The 27,304-nt window shown below is 43.8% G+C and overlaps 1 long non-coding RNA gene across 1 annotated transcript; it reads right to left on the reverse strand.

Moving 5' to 3' along the window:
* Positions 1 to 2,162: 2,162 nt before the first annotated feature.
* On the reverse strand, positions 2,163 to 25,890 carry LOC309590884. The gene is made up of 4 exons (XR_014228239.1): positions 25,802 to 25,890; positions 22,716 to 22,897; positions 6,499 to 6,734; positions 2,163 to 2,512 (listed from the first exon to the last, which is right to left on the reverse strand). It is a non-coding gene; the product is annotated as an uncharacterized lncRNA (long non-coding RNA).
* Positions 25,891 to 27,304: the final 1,414 nt, after the last annotated feature.

Consider the following 27,304-nt stretch of genomic DNA (forward strand, 5'->3'; position numbering starts at 1 on the left):
AAGGCCCAATGCCATAAGCAGGAGCGGACTCTCTAAAAAAATGCTTATGATCCACACAGTCTGTGGATCCAAAGAAAAATCCACATTTGGCATGAATTCATGGAGCACGTAACTGCAACATTTCATCAAAACGGCAGTGCGGCAAAAAGATTATGTCCAGTTTTGTCAGAACTCTTGGTTTGATTTCTAACTCCACCAGCTTTGCCACTTACGCGTATAGTTCGTGAAAAGTAGTAGACAATCTTAAAGGTTGCACGTTGGATTAAGAAGACTCAAGAAATATCTATAATAATGCAAAATTTGGATTGCATGTGTGCATGAAAGAGAAATTTTAGGACCAGCCTCCAGTGAGGCACTCTTAAGATCAGTGAAAGAACGCGTGCGGCCGGTAAAGGACCATACGATACGATTCTTGAAAATTCAGCCAGGTATTGCACAGCTGGCTTTTTGTTTCCAGGAATTCTGGCTGCGTCCCGTATTATTTCTCCACCAATGCAGACGAGGCCTAATAATGGTTAAAACAGCATTTGAAAACCTCTTGAGAGAAGGTAGCTACCTTCTTCCTCTTGGTCTTCAAAATGGTTATAAAAAGCTTAAACCAAGGCACGCTCTTTCATGTTAGCAGCAAAAGATGATTAACTGAAACCAATTTAGAAACTGTTTCTTCATATAAATGTTTTTGTAGCTGAAGCTGCAGAGGGAGAGTTGGAGCAGGTCTAAGCTGAAGCATTTTGAATGAAAGAAGATTGCAAATGCCTCCTTGTAACACACACAGCAAAATCCCAAACGCCTGGAGGGAAAAACTTTTTAATGATAATTTCTTACGTTTATATAGCACCTTTTATTCCCTAGGACCCCAAGCACTTCATTAACTCTATGCAAAAAGCTTCACCATGGAAATATAGCCACTATGTGCATCGTTCTTTGAAAATTTCATTTTCAGTTGACACATTTCTTTCAATAACAAAATATTCTGCTTATCCTGTATATAGCAACCAAAACAACAACAGATAAAAGATTAAATTATATAGTTTCGAGTTGTAGAACAATTTAAGCCTGTATGATTTTCGAAATAGTAATGCACTCATGTAATGGATACATTGCATTTATCCCATCCGTTTCCCCTCTCCATTTACTACTTTGATCTCATCTTTATACTGTAGCCTTTGGTAGAAAATTTTGTCTTCCATAACATTTTCAGAATTGAACTGATCCTTGATGTCTGAATTTCAGACAAAAATGGGGTTTATAGGAAAAAGCAGCATCTTTTATTAAATCCACTACTACAAACTGAAAAAGTAGAGCTAAGTTTTTGAGTACCCAAGACCTAATGCTTTTTGTTTCAGCTAAGATGGTTGTTTTAATAAAATATTACCTATAAGGTTTGTCTTGTCTTTGCCCTTAGACCCTCATAACTGCAAAAACAAGGGCCCAGGAACATGATATGAAAGATCTCTCTGTGTTATTGCTCAACTTGCCACAGAGTTTTCTTTTCATCCTACAGAGATGTTTCCAGTTTCTTGGCCTTTCTTACAAAGATATCGTACTCATTTCACCAATATCAATGAATTTAGGAACTCAATGTACTGGTCATTTCAACAAACAGTAATTAACATTATTTCCATTGAAATTTTAGAAGAACTAATAACAGAATGAATTGGAGCAGTTTGATTTATTTCAACATTGTAAGAATCGAAAGAGGAAAAATTACTTTTCCTAACTTTTTTTTTTGCTGTTTGAGCTGTTGCTTCATGTTTTGTTGGCTTGCTTGTTTCACAGGCTCTTTTGAAATACAGTTGTCAACATTAATTAAAGAGGATTGTCTAGTCTCGTCTATTTTTCAGACAGAACAAAAAATGTAATTTATTTATAATATAGATTTAGTCTCTGCTATAAATCAAGATATTCTAGTCAGCTTTGTCAGTATCAATTAAACTTTTAGAATTGCCAGTAAAACAGTAAGAGGGCAGTAAGAATGTATAGGTAAAATTATAAGCCATTAAAACCTATGGCTCTCTTAACAGTAATTCCAAGGTAAGGTTAGTCCTGAAATAAAATATTTTGCAATGGAAGGATATTTAGAAACTCTACCTAGGGAAATATTACTGCTCGCCACCGCTCATTGCCTTTAGAACTGTCGTACTGTTACAAGTGTTTTAAATCTCCCAGCTAGGAAAAGATTTCCCACGTGACATCGTAAAGACAACTGGCACTCTGTTTCCCCATCGCTCGGCTTCTGTCCGCAGGCAGCCACAGGAGAATACCGCGCCTGTTGCCCGGACCTGCTCCCCTTGGCCGGGCCTGCGCGAGCGGTCACAGACCGGCGTCTGTCAGGAGGGCGGCAGCTCCGTGCCCGGCCTCCCACGCTTCTCTCCTGCTTCCAGTCTCCCCACGAAGGAGCGTCCTTGTCATCTGCCGCTGCTCAGAGGGGAGCGGCTGCTGGGGCAGCGCTGTCTGCCTGGCACGCGAGGCTCCGGGTACCACCGTAATAAACATGATCAGTTAACAAATCCTGGATTAATTATCAGCAGTAATTAATTAACCTTGGTCTTTATGCTTATTTTTTTTTATCTTGCGTTATTCTAACTCAGCCCACGTTAAAAAGGTGATAGTTAAGCCTACATCTTTGTTCCCTTCAGGAGGATCTGACATCTCTCTTCTCACGCCTGAGTTACTGAGCTCAAGTCTTGCAGAATTCAGAGATCGCAAAAAAGCAGGTTAGTGTAGGAAAATACCACCATATACTATAGTACCGACCTTCTTAAAAACAACAATGTATTGCCTTGGAGGGTTGCCATTTGCATCATGCACAGGAAGTATTAATATATGAAAATATGCTATGAGCAACAAAACCATAACAAATTTCTTCCTGAGTCTCTTGATGAATTACAATTTAGTGGGAGAGGAAGAAAGCTGTGGCAATAAACTGGCCTTCAATAGATGATAGAAAGGGCCTAGATATAATAGGTATAAATTATAACAGCTCTGCTTAACCCAGCCTGATGATTCAGTTCACGTCATAGTGCCGAAATGACAGACAGAGAGAAGACAGATAGTAATTTCGAGTTCCCTGTTTCAGGTGTCACACTGGTAACCTTAGCATATCCCCGTAGAGGACAGGGCATAAAAGAGTCCAGCTCCGACCACTATCGACCACATGCCTGACCTTCTCCACGACTGTCCTATGTCATGAAGAAGCGTTACCGATGAGAAGGAAGTTGCACTAGACCTGTAGAGTGCCACGTGCCAGTCTCCTTCTAGTTGTGTCACACCCCGCTTCTCCCTACACCCACCTCTGTGACTAGCATTAGGGTCACACCCACGTCTACAGCACATATTAGAGACCCGAGCAATGTTGATGCAGGGAATTAGTGACAATAATAATTTCAGGCACACTCCAGCTCCAAATTTGTGACTTCTACATGTCCCAGCGAGGGACGCAGGTAGCACAACATAGCAAAAGTCACGTCCCTCAGCCAAACACCATTTCAACACCCTCACAAAAAGGAAAAGGTTTTGGCAGCCAACCCCCACCATTTCTGTCCTTCAAAGTCATCTGGCCAGATGGAAGCCAGGACAAAGGTCCCAGTGAAGACACCTTCACCAAAAACCTTTGCCTTTAGAAGCAAGTGCTATATGTTTTAGCAGCACTTGAAAGACGAACAGCATCTCTCAGCTGTCAACATCGTTGCCAGTGTATAACTACATACCAGGCGGGATTTCAAACCGCCTTCTTTTCCCCGCAACTTCCTACTGTTCTGCCCGGTAGGCAATTGCTACGTCAGCAATTGTGATTTTTTTCATTAAGCCGGGTGGACATACACACTCTTGTCCTTATGCTTGACACAAACAATTATGTAAATCTCTATTATTGTTTGTAAAGCACCAGAGGTTTGCGTATGGGAAGACATAATAATCATATTTAAAGAAGAAGTAAAGAAAGCAAAAAAGCACTTTATTACTATTAATGTGGAAGTACCGAGGAGCTTATTTTGTGTTTAGGTAAGATCACAGCAGCCGAAAGTCTGTTTGATATGCCATACCTTCTGTTTGTTTCTTAATTGTAAGGAGTTTGGTTTTGATCAAGGCAATTAATTATGAATATAGCTGAGTTTGCTAACATCAGAGATAAAGCTTAAAAAAAACTACAAAAGCTTTTTTAGAGTATATTGTACTGTATAGATAAGTATATATCTTCAGGGCATGAAAACAGACATCTTTGTAATTGAATCCTGAAAAGGAGGGGGAAAAAAACTATATAAAACTGTGATAGTTTTACACAGTCTTAGAGTTAATATGCAATTTTGAAATATTATTTATCAGATTCTGTGGTTGCACAGAAGCAGTATATGGCACGGTAGGTTGACAAAAATGAAAAGAGCAAGTTACAATCTCGGGTTATTACAACGCGAGTTTTGTTACCCAATAACTTTCTTTCCAGTCTCCCTGCCGGTCCCTCTCTATGCCAACAGAGGAGAAGCATCTCCTAGCTCCTCAGCTTGGCCACGTCCATTGCCACTCATCTGCCAAAAAGTGTCTTCAGTGCAATGATTAAAGCTATATTAAAACTTTTGCATCTCTCTTGTTCATCCAGTATTTCCAGATCACATCCCGCCTAAACTCTCAGCTGAATTATTTTGAACAGCAGTTCATTTGCCATTATCCCATTCAGGAAATACTGTCTTAGGTTTGGGATTTGCAGGCAGATCTTGTATTGTAATACTACTGCTTTTAGTGTGAAGCTCATAGGAACTAAAAATGTCTCATTATAAGCTCAGCGAAATAGCTGCAAAGACTTTAATGAGCTTTCAACCAGGCTCAAAGAAAGAAAATTCTAGCACTAATTTTCCTAGTAATAGAAATCTACATATTTAAAATAACTGTAAAATAGTTATTTCGGTATCCTGGAATGCATGCTGAGTAGAGGTTTCTCAGACGAAAGAAAGAATGAAGAAACGTAGAACAGTCATGTTCACTTTTAAAATTTGTCCCAGTTTCACAGCCCGTGGCTCTGGTTTCCAACAATGTGTTCATAGGTCAGTGTGTGGAAATGGGCTCAGGTAAGACTTTGGAAGTGTATTTTTAGTTAGACCATGCAGATAATTCATGGAGTAAAAATGGGATATCTGTAAAAGCAGAAATAGTCAGCAGAGTAGTTTCATTCTGGGAATTTCAGCAAAAGAAGCTATGTCTGAACACTCTCAGGAAGCACTCAAATCTATCTACTAGTGTATCAGATGTGTCTCTCTAATTCCATCCCAAGCATATTGAAATTCCTTTTTAAGAAATTATGTGTGAATTGTCATTCAAATATACCTCTGTCTTTGAGTTACAATGTTTATATTCTGCTTTAAAACAGCAAAACAGTTTTTACTTACTCTGCACAAAAGACAATCCTGATTTTGAATCTTAACAGGAGCCAGATAATGGTGGTTTAATATTTCATGTAGACCTCTTAATCAGCAAGTCATTTAACCCAATCAATGTAAGACTGAGAGTACTTTTAAAAGTATCCCATTTACGAATAAGCAATAACCGTGTTTTTGTCACATTTTATCAATTATGCTTTCTAGAAGAGGAGGGTGTCATCACATTTGTGATAGTACATTAGGAAGCACAGCTTTTCACAATGACTGTTAAAATGGCACATGCTGGGGAAAACAGTGCTTATTAGGATTAATTTAAGACAATGGGTACTCTCTAAGCATTAATTGTATATGATCACTTCCATCATTAATGCATTATAGTTTATCTCACCCTTTAAAAAGAAATAGTTACATATTGAGAATTCTTTTTTTTTCCTGACAGAATTTAAATCCCAGGCCCAAGGAAGGAGAGCAGTGGCTCGAGGCATGCAGCGCTCCTGTGCTGCAGCAGGACAGTGCAGCGGGCAGCTCAGGCCAGCAAGGGCTATGAGGAACAGTGACAGCCCATCCTTTCAGGAGTTTCAAGTAGTAGGCTGTGGAAAATTAATGATGCCCAGCTGTCAAAGCTTCTGTTGATCAAACAGCTCTCCAGCATGCTGAGAGCAGAGGCAGAAAACACCATCTGAGAGGACATACTGCTTTTGTGCGTAGGACCCACCAGCAGAAGATGGTAGTGCTTCATAGTAGTTCAGGGGGGTGATACCTGATGTTAGCAAGAGGGCAGGGCTGGAAATGACGGTGAACCTTCAGGACACGAAGCTGCCATTTCTAACCCCAGGTATATGCTAGCCTTAGCCCTTTTATATTCCTCCTGCTGAAAAGGGTCACTGTGAAGTACAGCTTGGGGGAAACAGCTAGGGGAAGAACCCTTGAATGCAGAGATGCTGGGAATCAAGGTATCTGCACAGGGGCTGTGTTAGGTCTCTGGGTCTCTTAGGCACATCTGCATGGCACAGCAAATGAGGCACATCTATCCCACAACATCAGCAGAATACCATGTGAGGCCTTTCTAGTACTCAGGTGACATCAGCACATTTGTACCACAAACAACCCGCAACCTACACACCCCTACCTTTCTGTGAAAAGCCTCACCGATGACCACCCTTCCGATCTTGCTGCGGCAGCCTTCTGCTGTTGATCCCTTCCGTGTGACAGCCAGAACCTCTCTGGACTCTCAGTCCATTCTGGGATGACCCACTCAGGCCTTCACTTCAGAAACAGACTCTGTAGTGCTCTCCTTTTGCTTTGCAGACAATATGGAGAAGGGTGTCGCTCTTCCTTCTGGGAAGACAGGTGGCTGCTCCTCCCCTGGGTTAACAGAAGCAAGAAGGGCTTGGCTTGTAGCTGTCACCTCCCAAGTGTGGAGGAAGACTGGCTGTGAGAAGGCCAAAGTGTTTGCGGATGGCAGCCCAGGGCCAGGTGGAGGGGGCTGGGCTGGGGAGACGACGAGGGCACGTCACTGTAAACCAGAGGGCGGCATGGCCAGATGGTGCTGAACAGGTCTGGGCAGGTATGGCACACGTACAGGTGCAGAGCTGTAGTGTAAGGGCCACGCCATATGGCTCTGTTGGACAGGTATGGGGGTGCTCCAGGGAAAGGCACTGAGGAGTCGAGATGGCCCAGACTATATGGGGCGGGGGGGGAAACAGAGAAGGCTTCTGAGGAATTTCCCCCCAGCATCCCAGCTGGAGCACTCCCAAGGAGCCCCAGAGGGCACGGGATGCTCAGGCAACAGAGCCTGAATGGTAGCACAGGAGCACTTCTGCTGGACAGAAGGACAAAGCTAGCTGGCCTCCCTACATTTGGCAGTTCTTTTGTTCTGAGTGGGATGAGGATATTTTTACTTGCAGGGAGGCTGACTGAACAAATCCCATTTCCCAGTATGAGCAGGAAAATTAAATGGCTTGGGGAGTTCCCCACTGCTTCTTTGGAAATGCCATGTGAGTGATTACCTGTGCATCTAAAAGGAAAAATAACCTAATATAAAATGTAGTATGTATCAATGTCAACTGCAATGCATCCTAACCGTGGGATCCTTTCTTCCAAAGGTTATATGGTTTTCAAAAATATGCCTTTGAGGCAGTGAATGAAAAAAAAAAATCTCAAGTCCTGTGTTTCATTTAATTTAGAAATTAGAAATTTCTTTTTTCATTTTTCTTTTTTTTTTTTTTAACACTGGGCTGGGTTTGAAAAGAGACTGCAGAAATAGAAACTATCAGGAAAGAGCTTGTAGAAGAATCCAAAATTTCTCCTCATTTTTTATTTTACTTCAATGGAACTATAAATGTAAGAGGGTTGGCTTGGTCCAGATTTGATCATTCTCTTCTAGAGCCTGGGAGACTTGCAGAAGGAGAGCCTGTGCTTTACATTCTGCTTTACAGGAATATTATTTCAATTTTCATTTTACTACTATTTAAAAGCACTAGAAGTTCCTGCAGCTGTTTGGTCACATAATAACAGACAGACTCTAATTTCTCATGCATGGCACCCAGCATGGTGTATCAGAAAAAAGGCCCCAAACCTGCTCCTGCATTCTAATAAGTATGTGTGTCACTTTGTAGGAGATCAGAATCCTGTCCAAATTCTGCAAAGTCTAACAGAATAACAGTTGCCAAATGACAAAACCTATCAGAAGAAACACAGTATAAAGGCACGTCTTTGTTTCTGATCTTCACAGCTTCAGTACTGGCAAGAGAAATGTCAAGGTTTCCAAAATAAAGCCAGTTAACCACTGTAACTGCTATTCAATATAAACAAGGACATAAAAATAGAGAGGATGGAAGCCAGGATATGAACATTTGAAACAGTAGCTATGTATACAATTACAGTTTTGTTAATATCGTCTGCTCCCTGAGCTGTGCAGCTCCACTGGCTGCAGCTGTGCTGGGAACAGAGGCATAGACCTCTGGGGCCTACAGCATCCAGCCAGCAACGGCGAATCCCAAAAGGAAAACGGTTGTGCAGTGATGCTGTGATGTGGTGGGAGGAGAAGAGGGACCACAGAGAGGTGCAGCTTCTTCCCCTTTACTGTCATGCAGGACACACATTACAGAAGGAAGCAGCAAGAGTACCTTCACTGTCATTCTCCCCAGTAACTCTCCTCATCTTAGTAAAGGCAAGCAAGCTAAATTCATGACAGCAGCTAGTTGTTTTAAAGGCTCATAGCCAGAAAAGAATGGATTGGATCTATTCCGCCACTGTGGCAATAAGACAACATGCACTGGCATCCTAAACCAAGTAAAATCACTTGGAAGATAATATAAAAGTGAGAACTTAATGGGCATTAGTTAGTGTGTTAAAAATACCACAATTTTTCTTGCATAGACACAGCTGTTGAATAAATGCACTGCTCAGCATTGATCATCCATATGACATGGTAAATGAAGATGACATATTCCTAAGTAAGAATTATGGTCTTGTCTGTACACAAAACCTGCATCCATTTAATTTAATCAGTAAAGAAATGGATGCAGCACAGCCAACATGTAGACAAAATGCAGGGGGTAAAATGACATTGTATGCATCTATTCAAGACTTACAATTTTAGCAACCTTGTTTTCTACAGCTACAATGCTGGCATTTTTTGTCTGAGCACAACATATAATGATCAAGATTCTGGATGTGAGGAAGAAGGGGAACAAGACTGTGATCCACGACCCGCCGGTGTCCATGCTGGTCTTTCAGGGAGCTGCTAAAAGAAGCTAAACAGGATCTGCAGAATTGCACTGAACTGCTGTCTGAGACGTGACCATTATTGGACTATTCCTGGTGCTTCAGTTATACAAAAGAAAAACACTAAAATAATTAATTGATGTCATTAAACTACTGTGGTGTTGAACATATATTGCACTTGAACAAAATGAATGTTGACAATTCATTATTTCAGGTTTTATGACAATACCTCTGTGATAAATATTTTTACAAATTCTAGAAGTCAGATGCAAGAAGGAGAAGTCTGCACACTATGAACTGCCACAAAACTGAAGACTTGTCAAAACAAAAAGAGCTATAAAAACAATCATATTCAGGCAACATCACTCTCATTAAACACCTAATGATGCCACAGGCACATTAGTGGGGAAATGCTCATGAGGATCAGGGGGAATTAGGAGAAAAAAAAATAAATAAAAACCCTGCCCCTAAAACCGCTTGCCAAGCTGTTTGTACATTCTGCCGCGGGCAGTTTCTTGAAAAAGATGGAGACGTGAACAGAGACAGTCAGTGACTATTAGATGCTGATGATGGTGAGGGCAAGCAGGAGAACTGATGCTAGAGATTAAGGGCTGCATTTTGCTTTCAGTTATGTCTTGCATGTCTCAACATTTCACAGTATTTAAATGAATCTGTTACATAAGGCATTTCTCCTGTCTACGCCGCTCCGCAGCCATATTCTCCTTTCTGGTATGGATTGTCTTGGGAAACTTGCCAAGCTGTGACAGAGCAGTGCATAAAAGGAAATCATGCTCATAAACTGGGGGTGGGGAGAGCTGCAGGTGAACAGATTCAGTACAGCAACATATATACAGTCTCCTGTCTTAAAAACTCAGAGTTTAAATGAAATGAGAGCCAGAATACTTCTTTTAAAAAGTGCATAGAGTGCTAGAGACCCTAAACCAACCCGTTCATTTGCTCCAGGGAGGCTGCGAGCACAGTGCAGTAAAGTTGCTCAACACTGCACTGGCTGCTGCTTTAGCAGATTGGAAGAACAAACAAGTATTTCCCCTTAAAACGCTACAAGTTTTGGAGCCCATTCCTGCCAGATGCTGAACACCTCCTTTACATTTAGGAAGGATCCGGGCCTTTTAATTAACGACAGAGGGAAACGAGGGTGGATCCAGCTTCTTGTAGGAGTAAGCTATTACCTGCCTGCCAGGGCCTGCCTGAAAGGTCTGGCATTTCCTACAGAATTCAGTGAATGCACTCGTTGTTAATATTCATTATTTTATTTATTAATAGCCAAGCTCTCGGGTAGTTGTTGGCTTTTCATCTCTAGACCTCAAAGTGCTTTACAAAGGAGATCATTATCAACAAAGGAACACAGACATCTACATTTGGGCTTTGGCACGTCAAGAGCATCTCAGTTCACCTGTAAAGTAGATTTGCCAGTTGCGCTTTACTCTGGCCACCTGCCCTGGAAACAATCTCCAAATCTTAAATGACTGGGGGCAGGCAGGAGGATTTTCAGCTGAAGTTCAGTAACACAAACATCTACAGGGGATTAGGCAATCCTGCACAACATTGCATCTGGCTGGAAGGTGTGGAGGTCAAGGAGACTCTCCACTTGAAGTCTACGACGCTGGAGCAACCTCCAGGCATCTCCAGATCAGACCGGGATTCATTACTACAAGGTACTGCTGTGAATTACAGCACTGAGCACTTTTAATTGCTCCATCCCTGAAGACAAGATTTACTGTCCTTTTGCCATCTTCAGTTGTTATAGTAAAAGACAGGTGAAGAAATGTGCTTGGGCTGATAAATTTTTTGGCAGTTTTGCACTGCACACAGACTAGGATTTTTCATCTTAATGACCTGCAGCTGAAACAGATGTTTTGCTTTAGTGTTTTAAAGCACTTCACAAAACTTAACACTAATTTATTCTTTCACAGTGCAGGAAAAAAAAGATGTTTGATATCGTTACTCACATAACAGAACAATGTGAAAAATGGAAACAGATGTTTCTCATTTAAGCATGAATAAGAAGGAAGTGAAAGAAAAAAGATGATGTAGTGGTGGTAATTAAGAGAAATATGATGGCTTGGTTAAGTCAAGACAATTTCTTATGGATCTCCAGTCAGTCCTGAAAGATCTTTCTAACAACTTGGTCCCTGATTCAGCAAGCACGTGGAAGTGCTTAACTCCAGCTGTGGAGGTTGTCTCACATGCTTCATTTATAATATTTTTAAAAGCTGTATAGCCAAATGAATGCTTTACAGTTAGGAGCTGAGGGATCAACGGCATTGTTCCTGTAGACAGTAAAGCACTGACTGTTTTCACAAACTACAGACATTTACATTTGAATATCAGAATAGAAATAAAGTCAAACTGAAAATACATTGTTTCCTGAAACCCGAAGAAGTGCTTTCATTTTACTACAGCACAGACAGGGCATTGTGAGACCCAGAAGCAGCAACCAGGGACCCATTACGTGCTCCCCACTGAGAGCCCTGGCTTCCCCCCCAGGGTGCGGCACCTGGCAGGAGGGACCTGCTCCGCTTTCGCAACCGTCTCTCACCTCTCCCTGTCCCGGCAGAAGGAAAGGTCCAACTTCAGCTGCAGGGCCTTCCCCAGTAAAAATCCTTTGGAAACTTCCACTGACGCAGGTTTTACTGAAGGAAACTCAACTCTTTACCAATCCACCACTGAGAACAAAATGACTTGCTGGGGAGTGAACTGAACCTGGGGAAGGGGTGTATGTAATGTGCCCTGATATTTCTGTGTCTGGTGGGATTTGGGTGTAGACCAAAGAACCCATCTTTCATTGTTGGTACTACTTTTTGTCTTAAGCCTGCCTTGGAAGGTGAAGGACCCAAGCAGGCCGGCGCAGACCATCAGGCTTAGACAAGATTGTTCCTCTTCTTCCTTCCCTCCCTCCCTCCCGAGTAAAGCTTAGGCCAGGAGATGTGTCCCTGCCCCAGAGCCACCCCCCCCAGCTTCCACGGGCCTCCAAGGTGCCCTAGGGCTCGCCTCTGCGGAAGGCAGGACCGCCCTACCCTGCCAGTGCTCACAGCCAGGAGAGAGGTGCAGAGATTTTCCCGACCACAGGAGAATCCTCCTGGCCATTCCATCTCACCGAGCGCCTGCTCAGAAAGTTTTCGCTCTGTTACCCCTGAGAAAATGATGCTCTCTCCAGCCTCACCAAATTATTTTTGGTCCATCTGCACCAGCACGTTCTGCCCTTTCCAGGGCAACCTAACCCCAACTGGCAGAAGTGTAGCTACTGATGTTCCCAACAAGGAGGAAAGGCAAAAGAAATGTTCAGATTCCCCATGGATTACAGCACTGTTAAAAAAAAAAAAAAAAAAATCCTTTTGTTTCCAGACTATACTAATCTATTAGGAACCATTGGGCAGAAATACAGAGCAGTATAAAATTCCTTTTACAGAGGAATTCTTAGAAGGAAAAACTGAAAACTAAGCTTCAAATCCTCTTGTTTGAGTTTTAAGGACAATACTTCAGTTCTAAGAAACTGTCACTTTCCACTCAGCATTTTTAATATGAAAATAACGTTTCTGAAATTGTCACTGATTTCAGCATAGTTGCTGAGAGAGATTTGGCCCTGTATGCAGTCCACAGACTGTGCATGCAGAATTAATAATCTCGTTAACATTACTATATGCAAATGCTCCCAGGATGCAAAGAGAGATTTGTATTTCAGATTAATATTTTATGGGAATTTTGTGTGTACATGATAAATGAATAAATGGAGGGACACAAGGGGACATGCAGAACATGTGCATCATGTGTGAGAACTGCATTAATTCTTAAATGTTTGCAATGGCCACAAGGTGGTTAAGGAACAAAAAGATGTATTATTGTAATTACAAAGGAGGAGAGAATAAGAGAAGAAAAATGAGAGATCAAGGGAGCCGTTTCATGTTACAGTTTCTCCAGCTGCAGAGCTGCCTTGAGAGGTTCTCCGCACCCTCCTGCCCCCATCCTTTCCACCCTATGCACCTTCCCCTGGCTGCAGATTACCATCCCTTTAATTCTGCCAATTCAACCATTTGCATGTTCAAGCTTTAAACCAGCTCTTAATTACAACATGGAATCACACCCTTAGTCTACTTGGTCTCTCCTTCATTTTCAGCTGCTGTATAACAAGGGGCAATACCATATAAAAGCTCAGCACTAATACAGTGCTGCGGATACAAAAAAAGAGGCACGTCAGGGAGACTGAGAACAGGCCCCAGAATTTGGGGGTTAAAAAGTAGAGTTATTTGGAAAAAAAGGTCACCGGTTGCCCACTGTTTCAGCTTCTGGGTCACCCCCTTCCCCACCTCTCCAGTTGTCCTTATTCCATTGAAGTTTTATTGCTACTCCAGAATGACATGAAGCTCTCTCATGCTTTAACTGTAAAAAATGTAATATTGTATTTGTCCAAAAACCTACAGGAGTAAAAGAAGATCCCTGAGGGGATATTATTAACTGCCTGCTACTTATCATTGATGGTTATTCTCTGAGACAACTCTCCTGTTTAATCTTTATGCTCTTGACAATAACCCTTCTCTCTTTTCGATCAAGTGTTTAATTTTCTTGAAAGATTTTCTCCGACTTTAGTTATTATTGAAGGGGATTTTAATTTTACCCCAACTCTTTAATGGCTAAATCTTGCATATCCACTATTTCAAATAGGGGTATTTCAGTTACTCTGAGTAAATAGTTCAAGGATTTGGTCTTGATAGGTAGCTGGAAAATTTCAAATCAAAACAAAATTGAAATTGCAGTTTCTTTTCCACTTCAGAATAGAGTTTTTAGTCTCCCTGAGTGACCTGCCAGTGTATTGGAATAAGAAATGGATACTGCTAGACTGCTACAGAGCATACTCCCATGTCAGCAGAGTTTCATCAGTCTGAGTGGCAGCCCTGTATGTGAAATCAGTTAGCTGGTTATTTCATCTGCAGCTGATCAAAGATAAACAAGACAAAAAAGACAAACAAAGGGAAGTGGTGATGTAGAATGTATTCTTACTTTCCTAGTCTCCACAGGCAATATTATTGCTAAATTTCCTCTAATTGTTTGTAGTAAAACTTTAAAGCATAACAGGAGAGAAAAATAAAGAAAAAAACAGTAGAGGTTCAGCAGAGAGCAAAGCCCAGAAACCCTTGAAACCTGCTTGCTTTCCCTTCTCACAAGCATCCTCAGTCCTTCCGCTTGTCACTGTATCTCCACAGCCCTGTGGAACTCCAGATCATGGGTAAATATCTAATAATATAATAGTTACATTCAGGGCAGCCCATGGAGCAGGGAAAGATTGCACCACAGGACTGAGAGGTCTTTTGGGGAGGCTTGGTTTTTTTTGGCATACTGGGCACTCCCGTTTCCAACGACCTTGTTGTCCATGATAATTACAACAGTTTACAACAGTCTCCTGTTCCTGGAGCCAAGAAATTATTAGTTTGGGCCCATGATTTTGCAACTCTAGTCTGTATTCCCAATATTGGCTTATTGTCTTTGCTTGCCCAATCTGAACGTGCGAGAGTTGAAGCAGAGATCCTTGGTCTGCTCCCTCCCGTGCAGCTGCTCTCCTTCCCTGGTTCCCAGGTTCAAAATGGGAGCTTGGCACATCTTTCTCACAGCCTGAAGCAAGACGGTCGTTCACTCATCTTCCTCGCCCCTTTTCCACAATAACCCATCCTCACAGCTACCCTCCCTCCCAGCGTGCACTTGCTCACAGGATGCAATCCGAGAGGTGCCAGGAGCTGCATTGGACACAGCTGCTCCATGATCAGGAATTCAGGTGAGGACAAGACTTGAGTGAAAGTGAGCAGGGCCAAATGCCTAGTTAGCAGACACTGGAATATGCAGATCTAAATCTATACATCTGAGCCTTAAGTTTTCCCATCTGCAAAAACAATGTTGAAATACTTCCCTATTTCTCAAGAAAGTTACTAGGGTTAATAAATTAATTAATGCTTACATAACAACATATTGTCAGAAAAATCTTTTCCCTAAATCAACATATTTTCAAATATTTCAGTTGATGACAGAAATTAATTTTACAAACAGGTGCAACACAGACTACAAACAGTGGCTAACAACCTCAAGATGATCCCCTTAAGATTAATCTAATATTGCAAAATCTTCCAGAGTGGGTATTTATTTCCCCTGTTGCATTTCTGTTGAGGCAGTTGGACTCAGCAGCCCCATTTGCTTTCTCAGCATCTGATGCCAGAGTACACAAGCAGTACGGGTGGAAAGAACGCAGCGAGAGAGAGATGTAATCACCAAAGAAATGGAGCAACAGACTTAAAAAGAGCATGATTCTCACAGCAGGTCAGCTGAAGTGGCAGCTGTGCATTTCTGGGCTAGTACCAAGTGTCCACTACCACCTTACAAGAGCCTTGTGGCTTTAGATTTTATCCCCGTTGACTGAAATACATAAATATTTTCTAACAGTACTGTTGCTTTTCAGAAAGCACTGGTTCAGCCCCAGCATAGGACAAACTTTCTCCAATACTTCATTTTTCTAATCTCCAAGGCTCAAACAAGAGATGTGTGGAGAATCTTTGTGTGCTGCCCTTCACACTTGCATTCAAATCTTCCCTGCTTAATGAGCCATGGGCTGTTGCTCTGAAACAGAGGACATTAACAGTTCAGAAAAAATACACCCCTGCAGATTAATCACCTGGCTTCTTCATGGGCCCAATTCCAATCAGCAGTGTGAAAGCAGAATATCTCTGTATACACTGCCTGACTGATAGGCATATTAGCTGATCACTGTGCTTTGCTTTGACAAGCATATAGCTTGAGTCTTATTTCGTGTTTATTTCAGATGAATACCGGAGGTCTCCAAATGTCACTATGTTCACAGAAACTAACAACTGTGCAGCCATCACATGATTCTCTTAGCATTCCCTCCTTCTCTGTGCCAGTGAAATAATACCTATTTCATGCTTCTTGATTTTGAAACTGAATGTTTTATTGCTTTCTGAACAGCACTTAACCGCTAGGTATCACTTCTGAGTCCACCATGCAAAGACAAGGATCTCAATTCATCTTGAGAACTACACTTTGCTAGAAACTGGCCACTGACTGATGGTATTCCTGCTCCTTGGTAAACCACTAACAGCTTTATTGTTACTTAGCCTGACCACTCCGTTTTAGTACAGGAGGGATAGTATGAAAAGGAAACCGGATTAAGTGTTGGCCAAAAGGATGGCAAACCCATCGAAAGCCCTCTGCCAAACCTTGAACATAGCATAGGCAGGACACAGCACTTAATTTTCTGGAAACACAGAGAAAGGAAACAGCCAAACAACCAGTTTTGCTGTCAGCACGATTTCCCCCATCCCACAGCAAAGTAAGCTCAGAAAAGACAAATGGGATACAGCATTAAACAGTTAAACAGACCCAAACTGCTCCAATTTATGTAATGACAATACCCTCCCATCACCATAAGCCACCTCTTCACCCCTGCCTGCCCCAGCTCTCCATGGTTCGGGAGACTTTTTGAACAGAGTGATTCTAGCATAACATGAAGGAAATACCAGCTCTATCTTTTGATCATTTTTTTATTCATCTCCTTTCTCTTGTTGGGTCAAACCTCAGTCCCACTGAACTCCTGATTTAGCCTATTAGCGGGGAGCAGTGAACCCCCGTCCTCATTTCTTTCCTTCACATATCTACTAGCTTGTTTCCCATGTTTCCATTTTTATAGCCCTTAAAGGCTACAGGAGTATGCTGCTTTGATTGCCTTTACCTTATCCTTCCTATAGGTCATGCAGGTCAGTGGCATACCTGGAATAAACTGGGACTGTTATTTCAACCGTCAGTCACGCTTCAGCTGGAAGGCAGAGTCCCATTAGCAGGGAGACTGAAGCGCTGCAGAGCAAAGCAGAGGACAGTAGCGTCTTTGATGGCAACTGTGTGCTTCAGCTCCCGCCTGTTAACAGGTATCCATGGGCACCACTGTTCCCCTGGCTCCGTCTGCCTTTGATCATGTTGTGTTGCTATTGGAGCATTTCAGTAAACAGGGCCCGGAGCTGGGTGTGTGTGACCCTGCGACCATGCACCACAGGGTAGATCCTCCACAGATTAAAAGTCAAAAAAAGTTGTGGTGTTTTCCTGAGCTGAGGATTTGGCCTTATATTCTTAATGTTCCTCTGCCACCAAGCAGGGCCTCAGCAGGCAAGACGCTGAGCAGCGTTCAATTAAGACCAGTGTGAATGGAGTACACACAGCACCACAGATTCCCCAGAAATGGTCCTTTACAAAGATCCACCTGGGTGCTACAAACTGAGTCACGGGCGGAGACCCCATAAATACAATGGCGCTTCAAACTGGACATCTTCATAGACCTTCACAGCCTGTGCTGGGGTTGCAAGTCCTGGATTTGGGCACGTTAATTCATCACTTCTTCAAAGAGGCAAAAACACTGTTGAGAGGGATGCAAACATGTTTGCTTTATGATGACGCATAAAGACTCTGCCTGGAGTCTCCCAAACAAGCCTTCCCTTTCCTTTAGTGGCATGCGAACAGTGCACACTACATGCTTTAAATGGGATTCAAGTCACTTTTTTCATTGCTACTAGAGCAGGTACTGCTGGAGATAAAAGCAACTGTCTCAGAAGAGCAGGTATGACATCTGGTACACATCACCAAAAATAAATCTTTAACTTCCTCTCATACCTGCCAAACCTGCTCCAAGGAAATAAACCTGGGAAATATTACAAATACACACTTCTCTCTGATTTCAAAGGAAGAACTGACCTATTTTTTCTTTGCCCGTTTTAAACATTTCCTATGACAAGATCAGTTTGCTAAAACAATGGGCTATGTTTGGAATAACCACAATCATAAAAGAAAATTGCATGCATATGAAAAAGGCAAGTGGTCTGATGTTTGCATTGGAGGTAATTCACGCTAATACCGCTATTTATAGTGCAGCAGCACCTTAGGGACCCAGTCATGCTCAGCACACCTACTTGGTAAGCACTATACAAACATGAAATCTGATAGTCTCTCCCCTGTAGTGCACTCGTACTTGTGATTTACGGAAACTGGTTGTGTAACGCCATATAATTTGGGAGCGGTCCTTTGTTAAATTATTTTCTCTGGCCATATTTGTGTAGTAAGTATTTTCCATATCCTTTCAATAGCTGACCTGGCTTACAAGAAGACAAGAGATTCGTGTATTGGCGAAGATGACCTACTTAAATCAGGAACAATTAAAGACCCAGTTTCTATTTACAAGCTTGACTGAGGAACCACACACACACACAAAAAAAAAAAAATCAAACTGAAGAAGCCAGGAAATGTTTCTCAGTGCTACAATTCTGGTCATACGGGAGGGTCTATGGGGGGAATCGAAAAAGGAAGTGCTTGTGATTCATTATTAGCAATGTAAATAGGACACATTTGGAGGCTGTCACCATCCTGATCGCTCATCTGCTTTTATTAGTCCTCATTCTTTATTCTTATTGTCTTTGGTTTTCTGCGCTTGTCGTTAAAGTTAGTTATGTTATAGGCATCTGTTTAGCATATTCTATATGAAAATGCAAATGGAGATGAAAAACAGTAAAATAAATATATGCAGCTTCCATGTCATGTATATATTTGACTGTAGCATGTCAAATACAAAAGAATTGTTTATCACTTCGAAAGTCTGCTTGTTCATTATGTGCATTACTTTTTTACCAGCAGATGGCAGTTTACCATTATTTTAAATAGGTTCTTTTGTTAATATCAGATGTTTTAAAGTTCTGAGTGGTTGGTAAAAAGCCTTGAGCTCATTTCACGTTTAATTTTTAATTCAATTTCCTTCTGCATCATCCCCTCTAGAAAAAGGAATCAAGACTGAGCTATTTGTTTCAGTTTACAGCCCTGCTGTTGACCGAGGCTAAACATTATCTGTATAGTTACCTGACAGCAAGTTCATCCAGCACCAGTGGGTATTATATCCAGCCTCAAACACTCACTGCTGCTACCAGCCCCCTGAGGCACACTTTATGCTCCCTAATTCCCAGTCTGTGCGTGGGGAATTGCACACAACATTATTAACACTAGTAGCAAGGGCAACACGAAGGATGTGACTCTGTACAAAGGGGCCAGTGGTTTATTTACTGCTGTGTTGCTTGGACACTGTCCGAATTTTAGGTAACAAAGAGTTAAAACTACCATCCGGGCAACGCTGTGCTGCTTCCTGCACTGAAGCCAAGGAGGACCAAGGGCGCAGGCAGTCTGTGCCAGGAGATGCAGCCTGCAGGGTGCTTTCAGAAATCCTGCTGCTACCTAAGGCCATCCTTTAACCCAGTCAGAGGCGCAACTACGAGACCACCTCCCCTGGCCTAATGCAGGGCTGAGAATGAGAGCTTCCCTAGCGACAAACTCCAGCAGGGAGCACAAGCAAAATGAAGGGATGGGTCTTTCAGTCCAATGCTGCTTTAACGCCTGGGCACAGATTTACCTCACCCTGGGCATCACCTGACATGTGCAGCCCTCACATGCACAGCAGTGCCATCCACATCCTAAAACCAGGCACCAGGGAGAGACTTGTGCACCAAGAGCCTCACTCTCCCCTGACCCTGTGGTGACATTGCTCAGCCCGCGTGAGCCCATCTTCCCTTCCTGCCCCAACAACCTCCTCCTTTGTGTCAATACCAGCATTCAGGCTGACCCGATGAGGCAACGCGGCAGCTCGCAGTTGGATTTGTTCCCTCATCCAACTCTGCCGCCACCACCACAGCACACAAATGCTCCTTTTGGCAGCATCAGCCACAGAGATTTTTGCTGGATTGAAGCAATCGCGTGACCCCCGGCTTCTCGCAGGAGCAGCACCAAAACGGCAACAAAGAGCAGAACTCCTCTCACCTTACGCCACAGGCACACCAGCTCGGCCTTTCACTGTGTGATGGTATTTCAGGCACACATCCGTTTCTGCCAACTCTCCAGCTACTGAGCATGATGGCGGGTTGAAACAGACTGTACAGGGCGCGGGAAGGAGGAAAGGGCTTCCCTCACCTGCCCGCAGGCTGGGGACAGACTGGTTTTGTGGCTGGGCTGGGATTTTGTTCATTTGGGTTTTTGTTTTGCTTACATGGCAAACTGCCCTTTCCCTAGGGCTGCATAGGTCCTTTCAAGTCCTGCAACTTTTGAATTTGTGTTCCTTGTATTCTCACACTGAAGTGGCAAACAAGAGATCCAGAGACCATTTTGCATCTGTTAAAGAACTAAACAAAGCTAAACGTTCCAAAACAAAGAGTACTGACACACACCAGTCTGTAACCTATCTTGGGAACGCAGCGTTTTCTTTTACAAGCAGTCCCACATAGCCTCTTTTTAATGATCTGCAGAGAGACTGAGAAATTCACCAGTGGTATTAAATTAGAAGCTGAAAACAACAGAGAGAGCAGATACGTTATACAAACGGGCAAAGAAAGATGAAAAACACGGGAAGGAGAAAGGAAATGTGACAACATTTGGGAAAAACAGGAGAGCATTACAGTCTGGGGAACAATAAGACACATGTATACATGGTATCAGGTGCAGATTGACCAGGGGAGATCAAAAATGTGCCAAGGGGAACAGTTCAGCGGTAGAGGGGAAAGACTGACTAACAGGTCTTTTCTCTCTAACGCTGAAGATTCCTGAAAATGTGGGACGCTGGTACCCATCCAGGTGAAGTCCTCATGGGCAGAGCTGTGCCTATAAAGTAACACTGATGCAGTTCGAACAGCCTTTTGTTGCAACAAATAGCAAATGGAAGTACTTATGAATCACATAATGACTTTTTAGCCTTTGATAGTTCCCAAACAATCATATAGCCAGAAAATACATGCTGATCAACCTCTCTTCCTTGTGTGGGCAACTGCATAAGCAAAGCAGATAGATGTTCAAGTGAACCTGACACCATCCTATCAACTTTTGTTTCCATGTGAGAAGTACTTTAAATAACATTCAAAGTAGGCTTAACATCAGTTATTACTCTGTTTGATTACTGCATTCCTAAGGTAATGGATTTCAAAATTGTATTTTCCAGTTGAAGATTAAAGAGCTACTTCTAGGCTTCCTACCTTCTTTAATAAAATAAGATTCAATCTAGTCTCAGAAGTTGAACATTAATATAGAGGAGATTCACTGTCATCTTACTAAGTGTTAGCAGCAATCATTTAGCATTCCCATTACTTTCCCACCCAAACCTCACCTACTCGTGTTGAGAAGCAAACTGGATTTCTTATACCCACATGCCACCTTCATCTTGCAGATACTTGGGGATACCTACCACTGTTGGACCCCAGCTCTTCTGCTCTGCTTCACAGAGTGAAAGCAGGTTTGTGCCTCCGGGCAGAAAGAGGGCAGCTTTTCACGCCTGTGATACACAGGTACCCCCCAACCTTCTGAGCAGCCTGCTCCCCCTCCAGGGAGGTTGCTGCGAACAGGGCAGAAGGCCGCTGGCTCACCATGTGGCCAACGTGCAAGTAGCATCTAGGCACATTTGATGCTGCAGTATATACTTGGCATTGGAAAACAACATAGGTTCCTTCAGAGTGCAAGGCAAGAAGGGATCCTTTTAATTGTCAGATCATGCACATCAGCAAGCAGCAGAAGTCCATTTAGCCAGCCCTGCATTTCTTGCGTACACATTGCCACCTTCATATTGCAGGCACAGAGCCCCAGCACTTGCCTATGACGACAGCATACATCCCCAGAAACAGGGGTGGAGGGAAGAATGAAGAGAAGAGATGCACCTCTTGGCAAGGTGCAGAGCTGTACCCTCTCGATCTCACCTTGCAGTGCCAAGAACAGGTTAGCTCCTGGCTCTGCTGCTGGAGAAAACAGAGGGAAAATCCCACATCCTGATGAGAATCTGGAGCAAAACTATGCCCCGTGGATTTTGTCTGAGATACGGCATTGCCTACATCAGGTCTAGTTGCCACATGATACAGGATAGAGAATCTCTTAATTCCCCCAGAATCTGTCCCAAAGGCTGAGCACTCAGCCGCTTCATAATCTTGTGTAAAAGTTAAATCAGCAGCAGGACTCAGACTAGGTTTGCCACTCGATGAACGTGCACTGCACTGGGAGGAAGGAAGAGTTGCAATCTGAGCCTAAAAGCCAGGGTGTGCATTTCCTCCCCTCGCTTTATGCCAAAAGCAGAGCAGCAACCAGGTGACTTATCTGCTGTCAGCACCTTCTATTTTTCTAAGTTTCCTATCAGGGCACAGAGAAGCCATGATGCTGAAGAACCACATTACCTCACTTTGCACCACATCTTCCACGTCCCTCTGTGACTTACCATGCCAAAAATCTTTGCCATTTGAGTGATGTGGAAAGCAGGAGATGAAGGCTCAAAATCTGCAATTTTGTCTAGAATATGCAGCAACTCTCTAATTAGAAATTAATATTTATGAGCTATGTTCCTCTACTATAATTTGTTCTGCCCCAAAGTATCACTACAGTGTCACTTAGAAGACAAGAAGGGTTGAGGTCTCTTAATAGAGAAACAGCAGAGTACCATGCGGGGAGCAGAAGCAGACTGGAGGCTGACAGTGCTTGGCTCTACAGAGACACCGGCCTGCAGGACCAGGACAGAGGAGCCCACGGACAGGAGAGCTTCGAGACATTAAATACCTGGTGGCTGAGAGCTGGTGCAGCTGCAGCAACCAAGAAGGGTTTGTCTTCATCTGCTGAGCAGGGCTGTGGGCTCCTTCCCGGTGGAGGCGGACGTGGGTGGGTCACGTGCAGCCGTGTCCCTGGAGTCCAGCTTCCTGCAGCGTGCTCTGCAGAGGGCAGCAGCTCAGTCAGCGCAGGAACTGAAGCCAGCAAAAAAAAAAAAAACCCGCCTGTCTCACAACGCATCTTACCGTAAGGATGTCCCTGATCAACATCTCTGCCTGTTGGTTTCTGGGTCGAACTAAGTCCTAGAAAGGAGTGTCTCGAACCTGGCACCATGCAAGGGAGCTTCCAAATAACTGGATGCTTAAAAAAATTGCGCTACAATGTGTGTAACGAAGTTGGGAATTAAACATATGGCAGAAATTCAGGATTTGACTGTGCGTGTAAAGGAGGCCATGTCCCGTCAGAAGCCAGCCGATGATTAAAACCGGGAACAAAACAAGGCCTGAGCACCTACGGAATGGAGAATACCCTCAAATGAAGCAAACGGCTGAAACAAAATGAACCATTAGCGTCAAATCCCCTTTCACCTCCTCGCAGTATGCAAACACGTGAAGGCCAAACTTAGGCAGAACTGTTGGTTTTGTGGCAGGCTTCCTCTGACTAAGAACTTGTGTTTTTAGGCCAGCATCTGAGGAGATCTTTGGACAAGCTGCACGCTGCTACATACTCTGCACTTCTGCTTGGCTGAGGCGTGGGACAAACACAAGATTAACTCTTCAGCCAAGACTCATCTACTGTGGCAAATACGATGAATTAAGAATACACCCACTAGGTCAGTGGGTCCTATAAATTACAAGTGTTGCAAGGGTTACTGACAAAAGAAATTGCAGGATATACCAAGTTTCATTTACAGCTTGTATACTCAAAGTAAGGATCCTTACCCAGGAGTGAATTTTGCTCAGTGAAACCCAAAGATTAAGTAAATGCAAATAGCCTACACTGAAAATGTGAAAAATAAACAAAATATCATTTAATTTAATTTGAGCGCCCAAGCAAGTCATTCGCAAGTCTGTTTAATGTTTAGGAAGAAAAAGCCTTAGTTCAGTCTCTACAAATGGTTTTAGTTACTTCTGTGACTTTCCATCTCTTGAGGATAATCTACTCCTAATAAGGACAATTGCTTAGATTTATTATCCCACTGAGGTCTTGTTAAAGATCTAACAAAAATCCTATTTAAATGAAAAGGACAATAGAATCTTTAAAGTCAGTGTAGAGTTTAATTAAAACCTGAAACAGAATCCATGTCTTTATGCATAAGAAAAGCAAAAACAGATTTCAAAGCTGTTAAACTACATGTAATTGGCATAAACTATCCATTGAGCCAAAGTAAAAAAAAAAAAGTAGGCTATCATATGGAAATTGGAGTCTATTAATAAATAACAAACCTGATACATGTGCATAGCGCCATATTTTTGCATGCATTTTTTAATTTGCCTAATTTGCCAGGCATATCTTAGAGCAAACATGAGACACGCTAGCTGTTAAGCTGAACAAATCCAAAAGGGACAAAAAAAAGACTGATTGAAATCAATGCATTAACATGCACCACCATTTAAAAACATTTCATAACGTTCCCAAAGAGAGCATGTAAACTGCAGCAGTCTCAGTGCAAAACTGCTGTAATCTGTGTTCCCATGTAGTCATTAGTCACACATGGGAGTATACAGTTCCTACAGTCATTTTTCATGCATGAATAGTTTAAAACCCAAAATCACTGACATAAATACACAAGGGGGACCTCCCTTTCGAAAGTTAACATCTTACGAACTCTGAAAGGGAACGGGAAGACAGATACCAGTCCACGTGCTGACAAAGCTCTCTTGTAGGGAAGGGGGTGTGTGCAGCCCCCCTGCAACCGCAGGCGCACCCAAGCCTTCCCCAGGCTGAGAGTCACGACGGGCCACTTGGCCCCCAGCTGCAGAGCCAAATGCAGCAAGGTCAGGACAGGACAGAGCAGAACAACTTCTTCCCTTACCACTTCTCCCTTCCCCCCACCAGCATGCAACAGGGGCCGCACATGTAGGGAAGGGAGGTCAGCCCAACAGCTGCTTTGGGCATGCAGTTTCCTTTTCAGGAGATAATAAATTCTGAGGAAAAAAAAAAAAAAAAAAACAAACAGAAAACCCGTAACTTATTTCTGTATTAAAGAAAAGGCACTTTTCTTTCTCTGCTTTTCTACATGATAAAGGATGATCGGCTGGCTGGGGGCAGGCAGACACACACAGATGGGCTCTGCACAGAGAGGAAACGCACATGAAGACAGCTCTGTGCAGCAGCAGCGAGTGTAATGCAGCAGCTGAAAAAGGAGGTGACAAAATGGTGGCCCTCCCCTCCTGGCCAGCTCAGTTTGCACCCGATCGGCGAGAATGACAAAGCAGAACAGTCATCAGGGAAATCCTGTGCTGAGGTGGGTCACACGACTCCCTCGTCTGGAAAAATCCAGAGAGGATGGTATGTTAACCTTCCCTCTGCAGCATGGCAGTCCCTTGTTTAATTGATTTTGTTAGAACACGTGTCAAGCCCACAGTAAGTGGCCATCTTGCTACTTAGGCTTTTCCCCATTTAAAATTACAGCTCTTGCCAGTGCTATAGTATAGTCAGCACCTTTGTGTTTAAATTGCATTTTTGTACGAGTGACCCCTGGCACTATGTCTGACTCGGGCAGCAGTTGCTGAACGTATCAGAAGGGCTAAAAGCTATCTCAAGCCAACAGCCACCTGCATTAACCGATTCCCAGCTCCCCTCTCACAGGCTTCTGTGACTGAATTGGTGGGATGGTGTCCTTTTCAGCATTTAGGCCCACCAAAGTCCAGAAAAACCTGCCGAAGGCCAGCTGCGTGCCCAGCCAGCAGGTCCCGCAGAGGCCTGGGAGGCAGCGGTGGCGGGCCACGGCCCCTGCCCGTGAGCCTCTGTGGCACCCCTTCCCACCGACAGCTCCGCCGTCTCGTACTGCAGCGACTTGAGAGGTCTTTGGATAAACACAGTGAAATACACCACGGTTCGGTTACAACGTAAGCTTTGCAATACCTCAAACTCACCTTGCACCCGGTGCTACTAACACCAAGGTGGGGGGCACGGTAACACACGAGCGCCACCGGCTAACGCAACCCACCGGCGGGACCGAGCCCGGCGGGCCGCTGCGGGCCCAGGGCCCGCTGGCGGGCGGCGGGGAAGATGGCTGCCGCCCCGCGCCGGGCCCCGCCCGCCGAGCCCACCCGTCTCCATGGCGACGGCCGCCAGAAAGGCGGCGGGGGGGGGGGGGGGGGGCGCGAAGGAAAAGGAGCGCGGCGGCAGCGGGCTGCGCCGGCCCCGGGGCCGAGGGGAGACCCAAGGCGGCGGGGAACCAACCCCGAAACGTGCCCCCGGGCCCGGCCCCCCGCAGCGAGGCCGACGCCGGGGCGCGGTACCCGGGCGCGCGTTGCCTGGCAGCCCCGGGCGCGGCAGCGGCCTCGAACAGCCGTTTGCATGCAGGAAGGGAAGGGCGCGGCGCGGCCCCGATAAATGGCGGCTCGTTTCCGCGTACGGTGTTGGCAGGGCCGATGGGCGATCCCTGAGTGCGCCTCAGGCCGGCGATTCTCAGCGTAATTACGAAGGGGAAATGCCCGATGTGAGGCCCGTGTGAAAGCCATATTAAAACACTTAGCATGCGGTGCATCCTGGGGGTTGTATTCCTCAATGACCTCTTTAAGGAAATATGTTCTGAAGTCTCCTGTCAGAGTCTGTGGGAAGGCACAGATGTTTACAGATGTTAGCCAGGACTCGAAATTATATTACCAATTCCACTTGGTGGCAAAGAGCTCATTTCCCATTCCATCCGCATAGCGATGTAAATTTAATGCTCCTCTCTTTTTTTTTTTTTTTCTGCTCTTTCACTAGAGATACAAACCCCAGCACAGTTCCAAGGCGATGTGGAAGGCTGTGAAGCTGGGGTGAAATCTTGGAGCATCCCAAGCACTTTCAACCTCCTCCAAAGCTAACAAGCAGAACTACATCTTCATAAGTTATTACTAAGCTACAAATAAAAAATACAATTGAAAAGACATTAATAGCTGCCAATGGCAATTCCAAGCAGGATTTAGGATCTCTGTTTTATTAATGTTATGTAGTTCACTTGTCATATTCATGAAGCAAAGGCTATTTTCCAATTTAAGGATGAGTGAAATATAACTGTGAAAGATAACATCGTAGTCTGCTTTGCTCTTTGCGCGCATGCACTTTTTTCTAGCAATAACAGCATTGCCAAGAGATAAGAGAGGGGTTTCTCAAAGGGGGGGGAGGGGGGGGTAATGGAGGTTAATCACTGAGTTGTTTTAACTAATTTCACACAACAACCCTACAGAACAACTGGATTGGCAGAACAGCGCGGTGGCACAGGGCAGGAGCAGAGCTCAGCAGCCAGCAGCATCAACAAGTTTTTCTGCCAGAACACGCTTAACACAGAACTACATTCTCAGCGAGTACTTTCATTGCTGGTTAGGCTCCTGTGTCTTCACAAGCACGCTCCAGTCATACTAACTTCCAAAAATGTCTGGCCAGTCAGC

Source organism: Platalea leucorodia (genome assembly GCF_965183815.1).
Source record: "Platalea leucorodia genome assembly, chromosome: 5".
NCBI classification, from domain to species: Eukaryota; Metazoa; Chordata; class Aves; order Pelecaniformes; family Threskiornithidae; genus Platalea; species Platalea leucorodia.